Below are 21,327 nucleotides of genomic sequence, written 5' to 3'. Positions count from 1 at the left end.
CCCCTTGCCTGTCCCTCCTGTGCACAACTTAGGGCCTTGGTGGAGCAAGTGAGGGAGCTGCAGGCTAAGGTGAGCAGGCTGAAGGGGATCAGGGATGCAGAGGATGAAATTGTTGCCTATCTCTGTTCTCTGCAGGCCCGGTCACCCACTGTACAGCCCCCACAGGAGATGCATCCAACGCAGGAGTGGCAGAAGGTGTCCAAATCCAGAGCTGCTAGGCCTAGAGTGGTGGAAGCTCCCCAGGTTCACCTGGGGAACAGGTTCAATGCCATGGCAGCTGTGATTGAGAAAGACAGGGAAATTGCCTCCAGCGGAGATGGTGGCACTCCCCACATGACAAAGAATGGGCAGAGTGCGAACACCAGCAGGAAGAAACACCAGGTCTTCGTCATCGGAGACTCCATCCTACGAGGACTGGAAGGTCCCCTCTGCTGGCCTGACCCCATGACACGAGAGGTCTGCTTCATGCCTGAGGCTCGGGTTAGAGATATCATGGAGAGGATCCCGGCTTACATCCAACCTGCAGACCAGTATCCCATGGTTGTCATCCAAGTAGGAATGAATTATGTGGCCAGGGGCGACCCTGACCACATTATGAAGGATTTCAAGGCTCTGGGGACAAGCTTAAGGAGACGGGGGTGCAGGTGGTATTCTCCTCTCTTCTTCTGGCGATTGGTGGGGATGGCAACACGGGGCCTGCATTGGCGAGGTCAACTGGTGCTTACGCAATTGGTGCCGCCAGGCAGGCCTTGGGTTCCTAGATAATGACTCATGCTTTCGGGCGGGGGACTTGCTGGGGTGGGATGGGCTTCACCTTTCTCCTAAAGGCAAGCGTGTCTTCTCTTCCAGGTTGGCTGATCTCGTACGGTGAGCTTTAAACTAGTCTCACCGGGGGAGGGGGCCGCAGGAAGATGAGGAGACACCACCTGAGCAAGACAGGTGAAAAATGCAAGGACTGCCCAGGTAAGAAACAGCAGTCCAAACAGTCTCCCAAATCGGGGGGGGTGGCACATGCAGCTAGGCTGGGCCTTAAATGCCTATATACCAATGCTCATAGTATGGGGAATAAACAGGAGGAACTCGCCCTCAGAATAGCCAGTTCAGACTCAGACATAATAGGGCTTACAGAAACGTGGGATTCATCCCACGACTGGGCAGTTAGCATTAGGGGCTATAGGCTTTACAGGCGGGATAGAGAAGGAAGGAAAGGCGGGGGTGTGGCACTCTATGTCAAGGAGCACTACACATCCTCTGCCAGCAAAATGGGGTCAGAGGAGGGGCAAGCTGAAGTGCTCTGGGTCAAGATACAAGGGGGCTGTGGGGAGAGGGATCTAACGATGGGATTCTACTACAGACCCCCCAACCAAGGGGAGGAGCTGGACCAGGAATTTTCAGGCCAGCTTGCAGAAGAACTTAAGGCAAGGGATGTAGTTGTCATGAGTGATTTAAATTACCCGGACATCTGCTGGGAGGAACAGTCAGCCAGGTTGGACGGTTCCAGGAGGTTCCTGGCTGAGATACAGGACCTCCACTTAATTCAGGAGGTGCACAGCCCCACCAGAGGAAATGCCCTGTTGGACTTGTTCCTGACCACAGGCGACAACCTGATAAGGGGCCTCCAGGTTCTTGACCACCGGGGTGATAGCAGTCATCGCTTGCTGGAATTCACCATCCAGCGCAGGGTGTCAAGGGCCTGCAGCAAGGCGGTAGCCCTAGACTTCAAGAGGGCCAACTTCAATGAGTTGAGGAGATTAGTGGGAGAGGTACTGGGGTTCTTGAGAGCAGGGGAACTCAGTGCCCAAGATGAGCAGTCATTCCTTAAGGAGACGATACTCAGGGCCCAGAAGTGACCATCCCAACAGGAGGCAAGCGGGGCAGGAGTGCCTGAAAGCTCCCCTAGTTCACTAAGGGTGTCTGGGAATGCCTGATTGCCAAAAAGGCGGCATACAAGTGGTAGAAGGGGGGTGCTATCTCCAAAGAGGAGTATACCTCCTCTGCTCAGGCCTCCTCAGGGGGGCTGTCAGGAAAGTTAAGGCAGACATAGAGCTAGGACTAGCATCCAAAATCAAAGATAATAAAAAGTCCCTTTTCAAATATTTGGATGACAGGGTGAAAAACAACCTGTTTAAATTTGCTGATGATACCAAAATTTGGGGTGAGGTGAGCACGCTAGTAGGGAGGGAAAGACTGCAGCAAGACCTGGATAGGTTACAGGGGTGGGCCACCTGCATGATCTGGGGACAACAGGGCAGACCCTACATTGAGAGACTGCGGGACCTGAATCTGTTCAGCCTTCACAAAAGAAGGCTGAGGGGGGACCTGGTGACTGTCTATAAGCTCACTAGTGAGGACCAGGAGGGTTTGGGAGAGACCTTGTTTCCCCTACCGTCCCCTGGCATAACAAGGAATAGCTGCCACAAGTTGTTGGAGAGTAGGTTTAGATTAGACTAAGAACTACTTCACAGTTAGGGTGGCTAGGATCAGGAACCAGCTTCCAAGGGAAGTGGTGCTGGTTCCTACCCTGGGGATCTTTAAGAAGAGGCTTGATGCCTACCTGGCTGGAGTCATTTGAGCCCAGTTTTTCTCCTGCCCAGGCAGGGGGTTGGACTTGAAGATCTACAAGGTCCCTTCTGACCCTACTTCTTTGATTCTATGATTCTCTGAAGACCCAGGGAAGGTCTTAGAAAAGATTATCAAAGAGGCCATTCTTAATGGACTGGCCAATGGCAGTGGCTGGGGAGTTGGCTCCGTGATCATACCCAGAGGGTGGTGGTTGATGGAAGTCAATCGTTATAGTGACCTGTGACAATGGGGTCCATCAAGGCTCTGTCCTTAGACCTATTTTGTTCAACCTCTTCATTAATGATGTGGACATTGGAGTCAGAAGTGGACTGGCCAAGTTCACCGATGATACCAAACTTTGGGGTAAAGCATTGACACCTGAGGATGGGGACAAGCCAGGCTGACCTTGACAGGCTCAGGAAATGGGCGGACAAGAACCTGGTGATGCTTAACACCAAAAAATGCAAGGTTCTCCACCTTGGGAGGAAAAACCTGCAGCATCCTTATAGGCTTGGCAGTGCTACGCTAGCTAGCACTATGGCTGAAAGAGACTTGGGGGTCATGATTGACCATAAGATGAACATGAGCCTGCAATGTGGTGCTGCGGCTAGTAAAGTGACCAAAATACTGGCTTGCATCCATAGATGTTTCTCAAGCAAATCCAAGGACGTCATTCTCCTCTTGTACTTGGCCTTGGTGAGGCCACAGCTGGAGTACTGCATCCAGTTTTGGGCTCCACAATTCAAAAAGGATGCGGAGAAGCTTGAGAGAGTCCAGAGAAGAGACATGCGCATGATCAGAGGTCAGGAAAACAGACCTTACAATGACAGGCTGAGAGCCGTGGGATTCTTCAGCCTGCAAAAGCGTGGGCTCAGGGGCGATCTGATGGCCGCCTATAAGTTTATCAGGGGTGACCACCAGGATCTGGGGGAACGTTTGTTCACCAGAGAACCCCAAGGGATGACAAAGTGGAATGGTCATAAACTCCTGCAAGATTGTTTCAGGCTGGACATAAGGAAGAATTTCTTTACTGTCTGAGCCCCCAAGGTCTGGAACAGTCTGCCATTGGAAGTGGTTCAAGCACCTACTTTGAACGCCTTGAGGAGAAATGTGGATGTTTATCTTGCTGGGATCCTCTGACCCCAGCAGACTTCCTGCCCTTGGGGCAGGGGGCTGGACTTGATGATCTTCCAAGGTCCCTTCCAGCCCTAATGTCTATGAAATCTATGAAAGACAGACTGATGGACCTGAATCTCTTCAGCCACCGCAAGAGAATGCCGAGAGGCAATCTTGTGACCGTCTACAAATTCATCAGGGGGGTCAGCAGGCAATAGGGGCCTCTGTTTACCAGCGTGCCCCTTGGGGTTACCAGAAATAATGGCCACAAGATGAAGGAGAATAGATTTAGATTGGACATAAGGAAGAAATTCTTTACAGTGAGGGTTGCCAAAATATGGAATGGACTTCCAAGGGGGGTGGTGCTTTCCCCTACCTTGGAGATGTTCAAGAAGAGATTGGATAGGCATCTGGCTGGGGTTACTTAACCCCAGCGCTCTTTCCTTCCTGGAGCAGGGGGCAGGCCTGATGATCTGCCAGGTCCCTTTCAACCCTAGAAATCTATGAAATCTATGAAAGAACCCTCTATCCCTCAAATCATCTGTCCTCTTCTTGGTGCCTTATTGGTACTGCCACAGATGAAGACAATTGTTTATAAATGTAAAATTCTCCCAAAGTAACCCTTGCCCTCTGCTTGGGTCCAAGGACTTCAGCACTCCTAAATGATCCTAGATTGGCAATTATACCCTAAGTGAAGAGATATTGCAGATTATTAACTCCTACAAATCTCTCATGTTTGCTATCCTTCCCACACGCACATTCAGTTGAGTCTAATAGTAAGGTTTTATTATCTCAGAGAATTTTCCTTTCTTCTGACTTTTTCTGGATGCGTAAAAATACGAGTAAGATGTAGAAAATGTGTGAAGCTTTACTGCAGATCAAAAGGTCTGAACATTATGTTTTTATTTTCCTACATTACATGCATGTTTGGTGCAACTGTTTTATTCAGTATTTATGGAGTGTGAGTACCACCTAGTGGCACTACAGACCAGGCTAGCTCCAAATCCTGCTTTCTAAAACAGGAAAACTGGATGGAATTTTTCATTTCAAGCATTTATAAGCTGGCAGTAAATCATTTCTGCACCATGTTAGAATGACACAAAACACTTGAATGCCAGAATTCCATTCTACATGCTAGTATCAGCACAATTATTTTATATACCCTGATTTCCATTCTGCGATTCTATCTTTAGCCTTCCAGATTTTACTAAGAGTTCCAAACATGGTAGCAGGTAATCCAGTTCATTTCTTTATATCTTTGCAATACACTGTTCCTCAGTGCTAGTCATCCAAACTGTACCAATTTTTCCACTTAGTTATAGTACTTTGCCTTCATAGATTTAATAGATTTCATAGACATTAGGGCTGGAAGGGACCTTGGAAGATCATCGAGTCCAACCCCCCTGCCCCAGGGGCAGGAAGTCAGCTGGGGTCATAGGATTCCAGCAAGATAAACTTCCAGATGTCTTTTGAAGGCGTTCAGAGTAGGTGCTTGAACCACCTCTGGCGGCAGTCTATTTCAAACCTGGGGGGCTCAGACAATAAAGAAGTTCTTCTGTATGTCCAGCCTAAAATGGTCATGGAGGAGTTTGTGACCGTTCTACCTTGTCATCCCTTGGGGTGCTCTGGTGAATAAATGTTCCCCCAGATACTGGTGGTCACCCCTGATGAACTTATAGGTGGCCATCAGATCACCCCTGAGCCTACGCTTTTCCAGGATGAAGAGTCGCGTTCAGTTTTGACCTTTACAACATCCTCTTGCCTTACAATTACCATACCTTTTGTTTCCACTGTGTGGATTTGTCGTCCACATTTTCTTTTTTCCTTCATCTGCCTTGTCTCTTGTTCTCTGTAGTTTTGCCTTCGCCAGTGCTGTGCGGTCAATACCATTTACAAATCTAATATTATCCATGGATTTTAATACCATTGGGCAGGAGGGTTTATGGCAAAGTTTAGAATGTGTGACAACCCTGAGAAATTGATTAGACTGCTAGAAACATCTATAGACAAGACAACTAATAAGGATTATTTGGATAAGGAAGGGGACAAGCTGAGGGATGAGATAACAAAATGACTAGTCAAGAGCTTTTGATGGGTCTGAGTGAATTTAAGTCATTAGAGCCTGATAAACTTCATCCCAGGCTACAGAAAAAAACTACAGAGGAGACCTGGGAGTCCTTGGCAATAATATTTACAAAGTCATGAGAGATGGGTGAGGTAGCAGAGGACTGGAAAGGGGCCAATGTTAAAAAAGGCAAAAAGGAAGACCCAAGGAACTATAGAATTTAGGAGCCAAGGACATCCTAAGGAAGTCCATTTGCAAGCATGTGGAGAAGGAAAGGCTAATCATGAACTGCCAGCATGGATTTATTATGCACAAATCACGGCAAACAAACTTAATTTCCTTCAACAAGACAGTTGGGTGGATTAAAGTAACTCAGTAGATATAATGTATCTGGACTTTAGTAAGGCTTTTGACAAAGTCTCACTTGATCTTTTCCTAAACAAATTGGAGAAATGTGGGCTAGACAAAACTACAGTACTCAAGATGGATCTGAGTGGGCATCCTGATTTGGCACCCTTCTCTTCCAGTCTGGTCCTCCTCTTCACTCTCCCACCATGCTTTGTTGTGAAAGAAATAATAAGAATGGGGGAGGTCAACAATCAGATGGTATGAGACCTTCACGGTCAGGGCGGCTAGGGTCTGGAACCAGCTTCCAAGAGAAGTGGTGCAGGCTCCTACCCTGCGGGTGTTTAAGAGGCGGTTAGATGAACACCTTGCTGGGGTCATTTGACCCCAGTATTCTTTCCTGCCATGGCAGGGGGTCGGACTCGATGATCTGCTCAGGTCCCTTCCGACCCTAAAAACTATGAAACTATGAATCCGCATGTCCTGGTCTTTACCACAGGGCTCTGCCTCCTCTACACCCTGTCCTCACCACACCTACATGCATAGGTATTGATTTTTTTTGGCCAATGAACCTTGCTTTCTCAAGTGAATGGGCAGCTTACCCCAGCTTGCATGTTGTAGAAGACTGACCATCCTTGTAAAGGAATTCCCTTGCTGGAAGGTGAATGGTCCTATCTCAGTCTGAGTCTGCCACTCCCATCTTGGAAGAAATTTCAATCACCCCTAATTAATCTACCCCCACCACCCGGGAGGGTTGTGGGGCATCAGACAACACTCTCTGTCTCTGATCCTCCTAAGTAGGCAGGCCGTCTCTTCACCTACTTGCAGGCCTCTCCCCCGACCAGTTCCCCTTCAGGATCAGACTCAGCTTGCCCCTCTTCTCAATAAGTACCTAGTAAGACTAACTTCCCTTTCTTTCTAATATAGTCGCGGCTTGTGGCATGGCCACTGTTAGCTGGCCTTCGCTGTGATTCACCCACTGAACCTTATCTCAGCTTCAGGGTGTCCCGCCATAGTGTGGGCTTTCCAAGTCCTCAGCTCTGCTCTGTGCCTCCATCCAGATATCACAGCAACCCTATGCCACCAACTCTACTTCTCCTCTCTGAAGGAAGTGAGGCTCAGCCAGCTTTCTACCCAGCTTTCCAGATGCTTGACCAATCAGCATTGGCTCCCTGGGTGAGCCTCCATGTGGTCTGGGGAAACCTGTCTGCTTTTCCAGTGGTTGACTGACATGGCAACCTGGAGCACTTGTACACACAATGGGGATTTAATCCTCACTAAATAAAACAGGTTTATTAAAATTGATGTGGTGTATTTCAATTTGTTCCATCACTATTTACAAGTGACAGCTTTTAAACTGAATAAGGCTCAGTGCCCTATCCACAGTAAATTACAGCAAGGGGGTGCCACAAAACAATTCACCCTGCTGATCTCTTTGGTACTCAATTACAGCAGGTGGTGCCAGGAACCTGCTAATCCCATAAATTCTGGAGCACATCCCCTTAAAGCCACAGCTGCCCACATGGAGCCCAACCCCTACCCTTAGTCCCATACCCACCCCACCCCTAACCCATCCTTGGCCTGGCTGGAGAGGAGAAGACACACACTGCAACTCTGGATGGATGTGGCCGAGATGCGCCCCCTGCAGCATTCTGCCCCTGGCTCCCCAGGGGTTGCCTTGGTTGCTAGGGGCACTGTCACCCCATAATCTGCCCCTGCTTCATGCAAGCAATATAAAATCACCTGGCCACTTTATTCAGGTGGCCAGGAGCAGTTACATTCCCTCATACATTTTTAAGTTGTAGCCACCCAGTCCTACCACTGCAGGTATCAGGCAGCCCTGGGACGTGCCCACCGCCTGTACAGATACCTCTGCCCACCCAGCATGGCCCGGCTTAGGGTGCCTGCCTAGCCCATGCTGTCCCTGGCTCTGTAGCTTCATAGATTCATAGGTGTTGGGGTCAGAAGGGACCTCAATAGATCATTGAGTCCAACCCCCTGAACAGGTAGGAAAAATTGCTGGGTTCAGAGGATGTAGCCAGATGCCTATCTAACCTCTGCTTGAAGACCCCCAGGGTAGGAGAGAGCACCATCTCCCTTGGGAGCCCATTCCAGATTTTGGCCACTCTAACTGTGAAGAAGTTCTTCCTAATGTCCAGTCTAAATCTGCTATCTGCTAGCTTATGGCCATTATAACTTGTAAGCCCCAGGGGCACCTTGGTGAGTAGAGCCTCACCAATTCTCTTCTGTGCACTCTTGTTGAATTTAGAGGCAGCCACAAGGTTGCCTCTCAACCTTCTCTTGAGGAGGCTGAAGAGGTCCAGGTGCCCTAGTCTGTCCTCATAGGGCTTGGCCTGCAAGTCCTTAACCATACGAGTGGCCCTTCTCTGGACCCTCTCCAGGTTATCGACATCCTGCTTGAAGTGTGGCGCCCAAAACTGGATGCAGTATTCCAACTGCAGTCTGACCAGTGCCTGATAGAGGAGAAGTATCACTTCCTTGGTTCTGTTTGTCATGCATCTACTGATGCATGACAAAGTGCTGTTAGCTTTGCTGATGACTTTATCACGCTGATGACTCATGTTCATCCTGGAGTCCACTAGGACTCTGAGATCCTTTTCCACTTCCTTGCTGCCGAGCAGGTCATTTTCTAGGCAGTAGGTGTGCTGGACATTTTTCCTCCCTAGGTGCATCACTTTGCATTTTTCCTTGTTAAATTGCATTCTATTGTTTTCTGCCCATTTGTCTAACCTGTCCAGGTCTGCCTGTAGTTGTTCCCTGCCCTCCGGTGTGTCCACTTCTCCCCACAGTTTTGTATCATCCGCAAACTTGGACAGAGTACACTTCACTCCCTTGTCCAAGTCACTGATGAAGACATTGAAGAGTATCAGTCCAAGGACCGAGCCCTGCAGGACCCCACTGCCCACATCCTTCCAGGTGATACCAACCCATCCACCACCACTGTCTGGGTATGACCCTCTAGCCAATTTGCCAACCACCGGACGGTGTAATCATCCAAGTCACAGCCTCTTAATTTGTTCACCAGTATGGGGTGGGATACCATATCAAAGACCTTCCTGAAGTCTAAGTAAACGATATCTATCCCTACTCCTGTGTCCAGGTGTTTTGTAACCTGGTCATAAAAAAAGACTAGATTAGTCAGTCATGATCTACCTGCTATGAACCCATGCTGGTTTCCCCTCAGCATAATTTTCCTGTTGGGCTCTCACATATATGAGCCTTGATAATTTTTTCAAAGACTTTACCAAGGATGGAGGTGAGACTGACTGGCCTATAGTTGCCTGGATCCTCCTTTCTCCCCTTCTTGAGGGTGCCTAGATTGCCAGGGGCACCATTGCCCCATAATCTGTGCCCCTGCTCCCCTGAAGTCCCCCAGAGACCCCCAACTGCCGTGAAGTGTCCCCACTGACCCCCAGCAGCAGTCAGAGGTAAGTGAGCCCCGTGGTGGGAGGGACTAGCTCCAGTCTAGCTGCAGGGAGGCAGTTAAGCTAGAGGCAAGGAGGGTCTCCCTCTGCCCCGGTCCCTACTTTGCCCAGCCCCACAGGAAGCCACACAACTGGAGTTGTGCAAACAGGCTGTGCAAACAGGCGCACTTTTCTGCCCGGCTCATGAGTTAGTGTGAAGTTTGCGCAGGAGGGTGACAGGGAGTGTCCGAGGCCCTGCCTGTGAGCCCCCTTGGGTAGGCATTCCCAACCATAGCCAGCTTACCAGCGGTATGCTGTGGATGGGCACATGCCACAACCCTAGGGTCCCCTTGGGGTCTGTGGCCTCTCCCTCTGGCACCTCAGAGGCCTCCACCCAGATGGAACCTATGATTCCGGGCTCCATGCAGATGGAGCCTCTGGCTCTCGGCTGCGGGGGCTGCCTGTCACTTTTTCAGGCTCTGGGGCCCGGGAGCATAGCCACCTCCCCTTGTGAGGTCTGATCCCTTTTGGGGTCTCTGGCATACCAGCTGGAGGTGCTCCAGGCCACAGTCCAGAGACTCTGTGCCATCAAGGACTGTGAGCAGGAGATTGACTCCTACTGCCAGGTCCTTCTCCCCCGGGAGACAGTGGGTAGACCTTGATCTCCTGCCAGGACAAGGAAAGACTTGGGGACCTCCCATTCTGTCCAGCCAAGGGGTTGGACCAAAGTGGTCAAGGGCCCCAAGGCCTGCCGCACCAAGGTTCCTACCCCGCTGGAGCTTTGCAACAGGTATACCTCTTGCAGTCCCAGCAGAGCCTACTAAGTTGCCAGCTCCCACAGACAACAGAGGCTCTACTGTAGCTGCCCCCCCCACTCTCCCCAAGAGTAAACGCAAAGTGTTTGTTCTGGGAGACTCCATCCTGAGGGGGACTGAGGGGGAAATCTGCTGCCCCGACCCCCTAGCCCAGGTAGTTTGCTGCTTCCTGGCAGCCCGTATCTGAGACATTGTGAAGAAGATCCCTAAGTTCCTCCAGCCCACAGACCACTATCCCATGCTCCTTATCCATATGGGCACCAGTGACATAGCTCAGAGCACTCCCAGCTGGGTCATGAAGTACTACATGGATTTGGGAGTGGGGCTAAAGGGTCCGGGGGTGCAGGTGGTGTTTTCTTCAATCCTCCCAGTCTCAGGCTATGGGCTGAGGAGGGAGAGGAGGATCCAGGTAGTAAACCAAAGACTGTGGCACTTGTGTCATTGGGAAGGCTTTGGCTTCCATGACCACAATCTGCTCTTTGGTGAAAGAGGCAACAAACTGTTGGGAAGGGATGGCTTTCACCTCTCTCCGCTGGAGAGGAGGATTTTCTTAGCTAGACCTGCTCCACTGGGCTTTAAACTAAGCCCGTTGGGGGATGGGGGTCTACCACCACTGCTGGTCTGCTGAGCAACCCTTGCAAAGCCAGCAGGCCAAGGCACTTAAGGGAGCTCACCCCTGCCCCAGCCCTGGAACGATCTGTGGGCAAGGCAAGGGCCCCCAAGGGGACCCTTGCCTGCCTGTACACAAATGCCAGGAGCTTGAGGAATAAACAGGAGGAACTAGTCCTCCTGCTTAACATAAATAATTATGATGTCATAGGGATAACGGGGACCTGGTGGGACTCCACCCATGATTGGACCCCAGGTAGAGACGGCTATACCTTGTACAGGAGAGATCAAGTGGACAAAAGGGGCAGGGGTGTATCTCTCTATGTTAAGGAGAGCTAAGCATCCCTGCAAAGCCAACATTGGTGACCCAAGTGGACAACTGGAGACACTCTGGGTTAAAATCTGTGGGGAACATGGCACAGGGAACACAATGGTGAGAGTCTACTACTCCCACCCAAAGTCAAGAACTGGACCAGGAGTTTACCAGGGGATTGGCTGAGGCTGCATGCTCCCAGTCCATGGTTGACATGGGAGACTTCAACTACCCAGACATCTCATGGGAAGAGCGCTTGGCCAAATCTAAGCGGTCGCAAAGATTTCTCTCATGCTTTGATGACCTCTATCTGGCACAAGAAGTCTACGGGCCAATGAGAGGTAAAGTGCTGGTACTGGCAACCGGGGACAACCTAATCAATGACCTAATGATTGAAGGGAAGCTGGGTGACAGTGACCATCACCTGATCACCTTCACCACCCGCCATAAATCTGGCAAGTCAGTCAGCAATACAGAAGTCCTCAACTTCAGGAAAGCTGACTTTGACAAGCTCAGGAGGCTTGTTAGTGAGGCCCTCAGGCACCACAGTCCCAAGGGGAGGGGAGTTCAGGAAGAGTGGTTGCTCCTCAAGGGAGTGATCCTAGATGCACAAGCTAAGGCTATTCTCTCTCAGAGGAAAGGCAGCAACAGGGCCCAGCAGTCCCCTTGGCTCAGCGAGGAACTAGCGGACCTCCTGCACCTAAAAAGAAAGACCTACAAAGGATGGAGGATGGGATTCACCTCCAAGGAGGAATATTCTGCACTGGTCCAGACCTGCAGGGAGCAAACCAGGAAAGCCAAGGCTGTGATGGAACTCCAAAAGGCTACTAGTATCAAGGATAATAAAAAGCCCTTTTTTTAGATATGTGGGGAGCTGGAGGAAAAGCAATACTGTACCAAACCAGATGGGACAACTGACGACCAATGCCCAGGAAAAAGCCAACCTACTAAATGGGTACTTTGCATCAGTCTTTTACCAGTCCCATGGGATGCCTCTGCCCATAATGGGACAGGGAGGCCTGAGTGAAGGAGATTCCCTGACCTCCATCAATACTGGCCTCATGAGGGAACACCTTGAGAGGCTGGACACCTTCAAGTCAGCCGGCCCAGAAGATAGGCGGGTGATCCAGGCTGACCTGGAGAAGCTCAGCAAATGGGCAGTTGAGAACCTGGTGGTGTTTAACACTGAAAAATGCAAGGTTCTCCACTGTGGGAGGAAAAACCTGCAGAATGCTTATAGGCTCGGCAGTGCTAAGTTGGATAGCACTACAGAAGAAAGAGACTTGGGGGTCATCATTGACCACAAGATGAACATGAGCCTCCAATGCGATGCTGCGGCTAGTAAAGTGACCAAAACTCTGGCTTGCATCCATAGATGCTTCTTGAGCAAATCCTGGGACATCATTCTCCCCTTGTACTCAGCCTTGGTGAGGCCACAGCTGGAGTACTGCGTCCAGTTTTGGGCTCCACAATTCAAAAAGGATGCGGAGAAGCTTGAGAGAGTCCAGAGGAGAGCCACACGCATGATCAGAGGTCAGGAAAACAGATCTTATGATGATAGGCTGAGAGACATGGGACTCTTCAGCCTGAAAAAGCGTAGGGTCAGGGGTGATCTGATGGCCACCTATAAGTTTATCAGGGGTGAACACCAGGATCTGGGGGAACGTTTGTTCACCAGAGCGCCCCAAGGGATGATTAGGTCAAACGGTCAGAAACTCCTGCAGGACCGTTTCAGGCTGGATATAAGGAAGAATTTCTTTACTGTCCGAGCCCCCAAGGTCTGGAACAGCCTGCCATCGGAGGTGGTTCAAGCACCTACATTGAACACCTTCAAGAGTAAATTGGATGCTTATCTTGCTGGGATCCTATGACCCCAGCTGACTTCCTGCCCTTTGGGTAGGGGGCTGGACTCGATGATCTCCCGAGGTCCCTTCCAGCCCTGATGTCTATGAAATCTATGAAAATCTACACCGCAGGGTACTCAAGGAGCTGGCTAGCATCATAGGTCAGACCCTGGCATGCATCCTTGAGAGCTCCTGATGCTCTGGTGAAGTGCCTGAAGATTGCAAGAAGGCTAATGTGGTGCCTATCTTCAAGAAAGGGAGGAAAGTGGATCTAGCAAACTACAGGCCCATCAGCCTGACTTCTATCCTGGAGAAAATCTTAGAAAAGATTATCAAAGAGGCCATTCTTAATGGATTGGCTTATGGCAACATCCTGAGGGATAGCCAGCATGGGTTTCTTGCAGGTAGGTCTTGCTTGACCAATCTATTTCCTTTTATGACCAGGTGACCTATCACTTGGACAAGGGAGAGGAGATTGATGTCATATATCTTGACCTTAAAAAAGCCTTCGATCTGGTATCCCACCTCCTGGCAAAACTGGCCAACTGTGGCCTCGGGTCCACCACGATCTAGTGGCTTGGGAATTGGCTTCATGGTCAGTCCCAGAGGGTGGTGGTTGACGGAAGTCAATTGTTATGGTGACCTGTGACCAATGAGGTCCATCAAGGCCTTGGACCTATTTTGTTCAACATCTTCATTAATGATGTGGACATTGGAGTCAGAAGCAGACTGGCCAAGTTTGCTGATGATACCAAACTTTGGGGTAAAGCATCGACACCTGTGGACAGCAGGGCAATCCAGGATGAGCTTGACAGGCTCAGGAAATGGGCAGATGAGAACCTGATGGTGTTTAACACCAAATAATGCAAGGTTCTCCACCTTGGGAGGAAAAACCTGCAGCATCCTTACAGACTCGGCAGTGCTATGCTGGCTAGCACTACAGATGAAAGGGACTTGGGGATCATGATTAACCACAAGATGAACATGAGTCTTCAGTGTAATGCTGCGACTAGTAAAGCAAGCAAAATGCTTGCTTGCATCCATATATGCTTCTAAGCAAATCCTGGGACATCATTCTCCCCTTGTACTCTGCCTTGGTGAGGCCGCAGGTGGAGTGCTGCATCCAGTTTTGGGCTCCACAATTCAAAAAGGATGTGGAGAAGCTTGAGAGAGTCCAGAGAAGAGCCACGTGCATGATCAGAGGTCAGGAAACCAGACCTTACAATGATAGGCTGAGAGCCATGGGGCTCTTTAGCCTGGAAAAGCTCAGGCTCAGGGGTGATATGATGGCCACCTATAAGTTTATCAGGGGTGTTCAGCAGTTTCTGGGGGAACATTTGTTCACCAGAGTGCCCCAAGGGATGACAAGGTGTAACAGTTATAAACTCCTGCAAGACCATTTCAGGCTGGACACAAAGAAGAATTTCTTTACTGCCTGAGCCCCCAAGGTCTGGAATAGCCTGCCATTGGAGGTTGTTCAAGCACTTACTTTGAACGCCTTGAGGAGAAATGTGGATGTTTACCTTGCTGGGATCCTATGACCCCAGCTGACTTCCTATCCCTGGGGCAGGGGGCTGGACTCAATGAGCTTCCAAGGTCTCTTCCAGCCCTAAAGTCTATGAAATCTATGAATCCATCCCTGGTTTCATCAAGGAATTAATAACTGCTTGGGTGCCTAATAGGGGCATCTGGGAGTGCCTTCACTTTCCTTTCACTGCAAATGGTGCTTGCCTGCTCACAGGAGTGCAGCCTGTAGCCACTAGTCATCATCATAATTTTTCTTCCCTTTGTTCTGGCATGGGAGTCAGAAGGGCATGAACTCACAGCACAGTCAGACCCATAGGTATTCCTGGACTGGCAGCAGGCACCACTGTCAAGCCACCCCCCGCCTGCATGGGCAATCCCCCTCTTCTCTGTCCCCCTGTGAACCTCGCCAGGGCTTCCCTACATCCTGTGGTCAAAGAAGCCAGTTGATGGATGTCAGGGGGTTTCACCAAGAACTCTAAAACCCCTAGTTTTGGAAGGAGGGTTGGCTAGATGCATTAGGAAACAACCAGCATTTTTGTTGGGATGCCTGCCTGTGCAATGCTGCCCTGGCTTCCCAAGGGGGCCCTGATTGCCTATGGCACTGTCAGCCCATAATCCACCCCTGGTTCTTGCCAGGAATTAATAACCATTTGGATTCCTACCGTGGGTGCCTGAGAACACTTTTGTTTGCCGGTCACAGCTTGCACGGATCCCCTGATCCTGCATGACCATGACCATTGTGCCTACTTGGGCCATGCTGCCCCTGGCTGCCCAGGGGCACCATTGGCTTATAATCTGCCCCTAGTTCTGGGTAGGAATTAATAGCTGCTTGGATTCCTAACACAAGTGCCTGGAAGTGCTTTTATTGGCTGGTCACAGCAAAGGGCATGCACCTGGTCCTAGGAATGCAGCCTTTAGCCTGCAGGCATCATAACAATTTTTTTGTTGTTGTGCAGGCATGAGCTGACACCGGGCATGAGCTGACCCAGGGCTTCTCCCAACTTCTGAGCAGACACTCACAGGCAGCCCTCCCACTCCCCTCCTCACCTGCACAGTCTCCTGCACCCACCACGCATGGCCCTGGCAAGCATGGCTCTCCACACTTTTTTCTGTACCCCCTCCTCACCACAAAGTTGACCTGCAATGTTGTCAGGTTTTCTATTTTTACGTCTTTTACAAGGCCCCTCTACAGGACCCTTTGTGAACTCCTGTTGATTTTGCAGTGAGGAGGTCAAAGCTCAGGAGCCTGCTTGAGTGTCTGCTAATAGCCCATATTGAAAGAAACAAGTGCCTGCCCATAAAGCTTATGCAAGTCCCTCCCTTTTCCCCAAAAACACATATGGAACACTTTATTTAGATAGTTAAACATAATTGATCTAATAAACATGAATTGGTCAGCCTGAACACTCATTCAGGGATTCAGATCACTTCTGTTTGGGCTAACAGAACACCTCTGGGGAAGTCAAAAAGCCTCACACCCCCACCATGACCACAATAGTAAGTATATTTCCTCATAAAAGAAACTGGCCTTAAGACTGTGATGGAAAGCCTTCATGGGCCACCTCACACCATGCTCTTTGCATGGGACCTTGAGGTGTTCAGGAGCCTGAGCTGAACTCTCCCTTGCATACAGATGTTGGCTTTGCAGAGCCAAGAGACAGAAGCCTTTTGTGAAATTCTGCAACATTACAGAGATAAGAAGCTCTGTACCATGGGCTGTGTGCTGCCTTGCCTCAGATCGCGGCTTGGCTGTGCATGGGGGTGCCTTCCCAGTGAGAATTATAAGTCAATCTTGCATGGCCACACCTGGGTAGCTTGTGAAGAAATGAATGTAGACAGAATTGGCCTTCTATTCCTTATGCTACCATGCCTGCTTGGACCATGCTGCCCCCAGTTCACCAGAGGGCCTTTGTTGCCAGTGGCGCCATCATCCATGAAAATCTGCCCCTGCTTAATGCAAGGAATACAAAATTACCTGGCCATCTTTTGCATATGGCTGGTAGTGGTTTCATTGCCTGGTTAAAAATAAATTGCAGTCACCCGCTCCCAGGACTGCAGGCAGCAAACAACCCTGGGAAGTGGCTGCCGCCTGTGAGCACACCTCCAAGCCATCATTGTCTTGACAAGGGTGCATGCCTGGGCTGTGCTGCTTCCAGCTTGCCAGAGGGGAGGCCTTGATTAACAGGTACACTGTTGGCCCATAATCCACCTCAGTTTAATGCAATAGAGAAAAAGGCTGCTTGGCCATTTTATGCAGGTGGCTGGGAGGGAGAGATTTCATTTCCTACTAACCTGAACAGCCACTAGGTCACAAAACTTTAACTTGGGTCATGTAAGGAATTAAGGAACTTCTTGGCTGGTGGATGTGGACACCTGAGAGTGGTTTCATTTGCCATTCAAAGGAAATGATGGCTGTATGGTCCCAGGAGTCCCCAGGTCCTGGGAGGCTAGGGGTGTTGGGCAGAAGTGTGTGTTGGGCACATGTCAGAGGGTCTCTCTGCCAATCCCCACCCACAGCCCCCTCAACCCTGACAATGCCCATCATGGATGAATTGTCAGCATGGATGGCGGCGGGGGGGAGGGATTACCAGTTTTTCCTGTTTTACTAGTCTTACCAGCCACTCTATGGGGCCCTCTGCCAACTTCTGTTGATTTGGCAGTAAGGAGAACAAATCCAGGCAGCCTGGCCTGAGGACCTACTAATCACTCCCATTGAAACAAATGCATGCTCATCAACCTTATGAAAGTTCCTCCCCTTGCCTCTACACACATGGAACATGAAGGCAAATGTATAGAAACTTTTATTTACATAATTAAACACAATTGACATATTAAGTATAATTTCCATAATTTCGCAATTCACCACAAAACAACATTTAAAAGGTAACAATAGGCAATGAGCAGTAGTACATTTTATAATGACAAGCAAGAACCAATAATCAACAACTTTTATAACAGTGAAGCAAAAACAACTTTCTGGACTTGACTCTGGAATGCCTTTTGGTTTTCGAGCTTGACTATGGTTCTTTTCCACTTGTGTGGGAATGCCTCCTGCCATGGTGGACAGCCAATAAGCAGCTGGTGGTGAGACATACCTGGCTGGCAACCTCGTGCAGCCACACAGTGCAGGTACTGATGATCCTATCTGTCTGGGCATCATTGACAGCATGCCTATCTGGCCTCTGTCTACTCAGCAGTGTCATACCAAGCGGAGCTGAAAATGAAGAAATGCTGGGATTAGAGTCTCTTTTGAGACCTCTTCACTCAGCAAATCTTGTGAATGGATAAGTAGCATTTGGGCAAAAATGACCAAGAAGGGGTTGCCAGGGCCAGGGGTTGTTGCAGGCCCTGAGTGGCTGCAAACAAGTGCCCATCACAGACTCCCTTCTGTGTGTTGCCCTGCACCTCCCTGAACTGACATCTAACTTGCAGGGTCCTCAAAGCGGTGTCCTATGCCAACCCAACCCCTCCAGCCCCGCACCTTCACTTCACAGCCTAGCCTAATCGCCTGCCAGTGTCAGTTCAGATAACAGGTGACTTAAAGTGTCCCCACAGGGCTTACTATACTGGGTGTGGAAGTTGAGGTTGCAGGTCTTTCCTCCTCAGAGGAACCCACAGGTGCCATGACTGCTATCCCACCACTACCTTCATCTCTTGAGCCAGCTTGAGTCGCAGCCATGATTGGTGAAGTTTCCGGAGTAGAGGATGGCATGGAGACCTCTGTGTGCATCTGTTCAGAGTGTTCAAGTAACTCCATTAGTGGATGGAGATACCTGTAATGTGATATGTCACACACTGGAGTGCCCTGCTGCTGTGTTCTTGAAATATCATGGTGGAAAGCAGTCTGCAGAATCTTGGCCTTCGCCTGGCACTGGGCTGCCATGTTGTGCCCCTGCAGAGCAAGTCTCCTGGACATGTCACCTATGGGCTGTTGATGAACTGGTGCAATACATCAAGGTCCCCCAGCACCTGCACCAGGCTCTTGGTTTCTATATAGGACCAAGTGGTCCTAGTCCTGCAGGCCTGGTCTGCTCTTTTCTCTCCCTGGTCTACTCTCTTCCCTCCTCAACCTCACACAACTCGGATCAATAAGGGGTACGAGGGGAGCTGTGCCTTCAATTTATGTCTTGGGGTGAATGGTTCCAGGGAAGTCCCCCTAACCACTGCTTTTGGTGCACAAAGTGAGGACACCAGTCATGCTGGCACCATGCTGGTAACTTTGGACATGAAGAAGTTAGACAAACTCCAGAGGTGGATGACAAAATGAAAAAGAGCTTAGAAAACAAGCCATAGTAGGAGAGGTTGAAGGAAATAGGAAGGTTCAGCTTGCAGAAAAGAGGAAACATGACAGCAGTCTTCAAATATCTCAAGGACTGCCTAAGGAAGAGGCTCTTTGGACCAATGGCTTGAAGTTGCAGTGAAGTAGGTTTAGACTGGATATCAGGAGACTGACAGGTTACTACTTTACCTGTATTGGGTTAGGGCACTGTGCCTTCTGCTTGTGTGAAAGGGTTGATTGTGTAATTTTAGTAATAGGTTAAAGAAGGATTCATATGAGGTAATTTGGATAGGGATGGTGTTTCCTTAGGCAGGGAGTTAGCCTAGATGTCCTCTGGAAGTCCCTTCTAGCCCTACTTTTTTTATGATTCTATGACAAAGTACCTGGGAGAATGGGGGGCTTGGGTGCCATGGACCCTTGAAAGTCCAGAGATCATGAGTTCGAGGCCATAGCAGATGTGCTCATCATGTGGACTTCTCAGATTCCAATGAATATGTGAAGTCTGCTAATTACCTAGGTCACAAGGACAAGGTCATGAGAAAGAAGGAAGGAAGGATTGGGAGAATCAGACAAGTGAGGATAGACTCAAGTGAGGTGGTTCAAGACGACAGCAGGAGTGAGAAAAGGATGCATGATACGGCATGGAGCAATAAAATGGGAGGAATAGGGTTATGGACTACGTAGTGTAACAGGGAGCCAGAGGGCTCCTGTTACTTTAAGAGGAAGCTGCAGCAGGTTGAGCTGGCTCTGGGAGGGCTGGCAGCAAGGAAGCAGGCTAACTGCTAGTGAGCTAGCTTCCAGCAAACAGGAAGACTTGTGGCCACATAGATAGAGCTTAACCCTAGGGGAGTAACTCTTTCAGGAAATAGTGGCAGAGCAGTAAGTTGCGCAGGCAAAAAACAGTGGCTAGTTCCCCAATGGATCTTTGTCTGCAATGGGAAAATTTCCACAAGGTGGGGTACTTTTGTGGATCTCTGGTTCAGAGATCTAGGACTATAGATCCTGTGGCAGAGATGGGTGGGAAGCCTTGCATGCAGTGTTTTCATAGTACAGCCACCTCACTGAATTCTTAAATTAAGAAACATTTCCCATCTTCCGGCTGGAGAGGGCATCAATACTCCAGTCTGGATTTTACCAATGTAACTTCCACAAGTACCATGTGCTAATGAATTACTGTAATGCTAATGATTTAAAACCAAAAGACCCTAGTGAGGTCTTCCTTTGCTATCCCTATGATGCTGTGACAGGCACAAAGGAAGTGTGGACTGTGATTTTTGTCTCTTTCAGTTTTGAAAATAAACTTCAGCATTGTTCCTCCTGCCTTTTCTTTTAGACAGATTGCTTTCATTTAACTGTTAAGATTTGACAAATTAATGCCAGTGATTTAACAATGGGGTTAATTAGGAAGGGTACCATGGAGAAATTCTAGCTGATTTAATTATTGTGTTAGTTGCTAATTAGGCATAGTATAAAAATCAAGATCCCAAAAGCATGCAGGTGAAGTGTCTGCTGCTGTGGTGTACAGAAGACCTGAAATAAATTTATTTTTAGCTTTCTTTCACTAAAGGACCTAAACATTTGTGGGCTTCTAAAAAATCAGGTTATTTTAGTCTCCCTTTCAACTACTCTTAGTTCTCACTGAGAATCCAGGTTTTCTGTTTCCCATGGAGAAATATGGTAAAACCCAGATTTTCTCATTTTAAGGAGAAAAACTTGGATTTTTTGTTCCTTTTAAAAGGAAAAAAATGTGAGAAACTGTGGGTTGCCTCTTGCAGGCTGGCAGATTTCCAGCCTGCAAGGAGCTGGGGGGAGCAGGAGGAGGGTGATTAAGCAGGGGGAGTGAGGGGCCTGGACCTGTGTCCTGTTGAGTGAAGGGGGCAGGGAGAGCTCTGATTTTCCATGATAGAAAACTCAAAATCAAATGCCAGAGTTTATTGTTATTTAGAATTTATTTTATTATAGTGATTGAAGCACAGATAGGCTTCCAAACTGCTTTAAAATTGTAAATATATCAATAAAACATTGCGTTCAACTGATACCTATATACTTACATACATACATATATACATATAATAGGATTACATTTTAATCGTGGATTTGGGATTTTTAAATCTGAATTTGCAATTTTTTTAAATCAGAGAATTTGTGCTTTTTAAATGGAGAAAACCATGGTCCCTGGTTCTCATTATCTGGTACTGCCTTGCATTTAATAGCTTTGTAAGACATGGAGGAGAATGTATACATTTGGCTTTAATACTGTTTCATAAACTAGAAAGCAGAGGACTCACACTAATATTACCTAGGCTTCTGCCTTTACTTTTGATCACTTTATCTCCAAGAGGACAGAGAAGAGGCCAAATGAAATACCATGAAAATGATTAAATGAAAACTTACTTGAGGATGGATGGAGATGATCACTTTTTATTT

At 48.8% G+C, this 21,327-nt stretch overlaps 1 long non-coding RNA gene across 1 annotated transcript; it reads left to right on the top strand.

Annotated features, from left to right (window-relative positions):
• Positions 1 to 343: 343 nt before the first annotated feature.
• LOC149872895 (uncharacterized) lies at positions 344 to 3,358 on the top strand. The gene is made up of 3 exons (XR_016439819.1): positions 344 to 644; positions 850 to 963; positions 3,207 to 3,358. It is a non-coding gene; the product is annotated as an uncharacterized LOC149872895 (long non-coding RNA).
• The last annotated feature ends 17,969 nt before the right edge of the window (positions 3,359 to 21,327 follow it).

This window comes from Crocodylus siamensis, chromosome 1, assembly GCF_052110815.1.
Source record: "Crocodylus siamensis isolate JL-2025a chromosome 1, ASM5211081v1, whole genome shotgun sequence".
Taxonomy (NCBI): Eukaryota; Metazoa; Chordata; order Crocodylia; family Crocodylidae; genus Crocodylus; species Crocodylus siamensis.
Note: the sequence above shows the minus strand (reverse complement) of the source record. Positions and strands in the feature narration are given on the sequence as shown.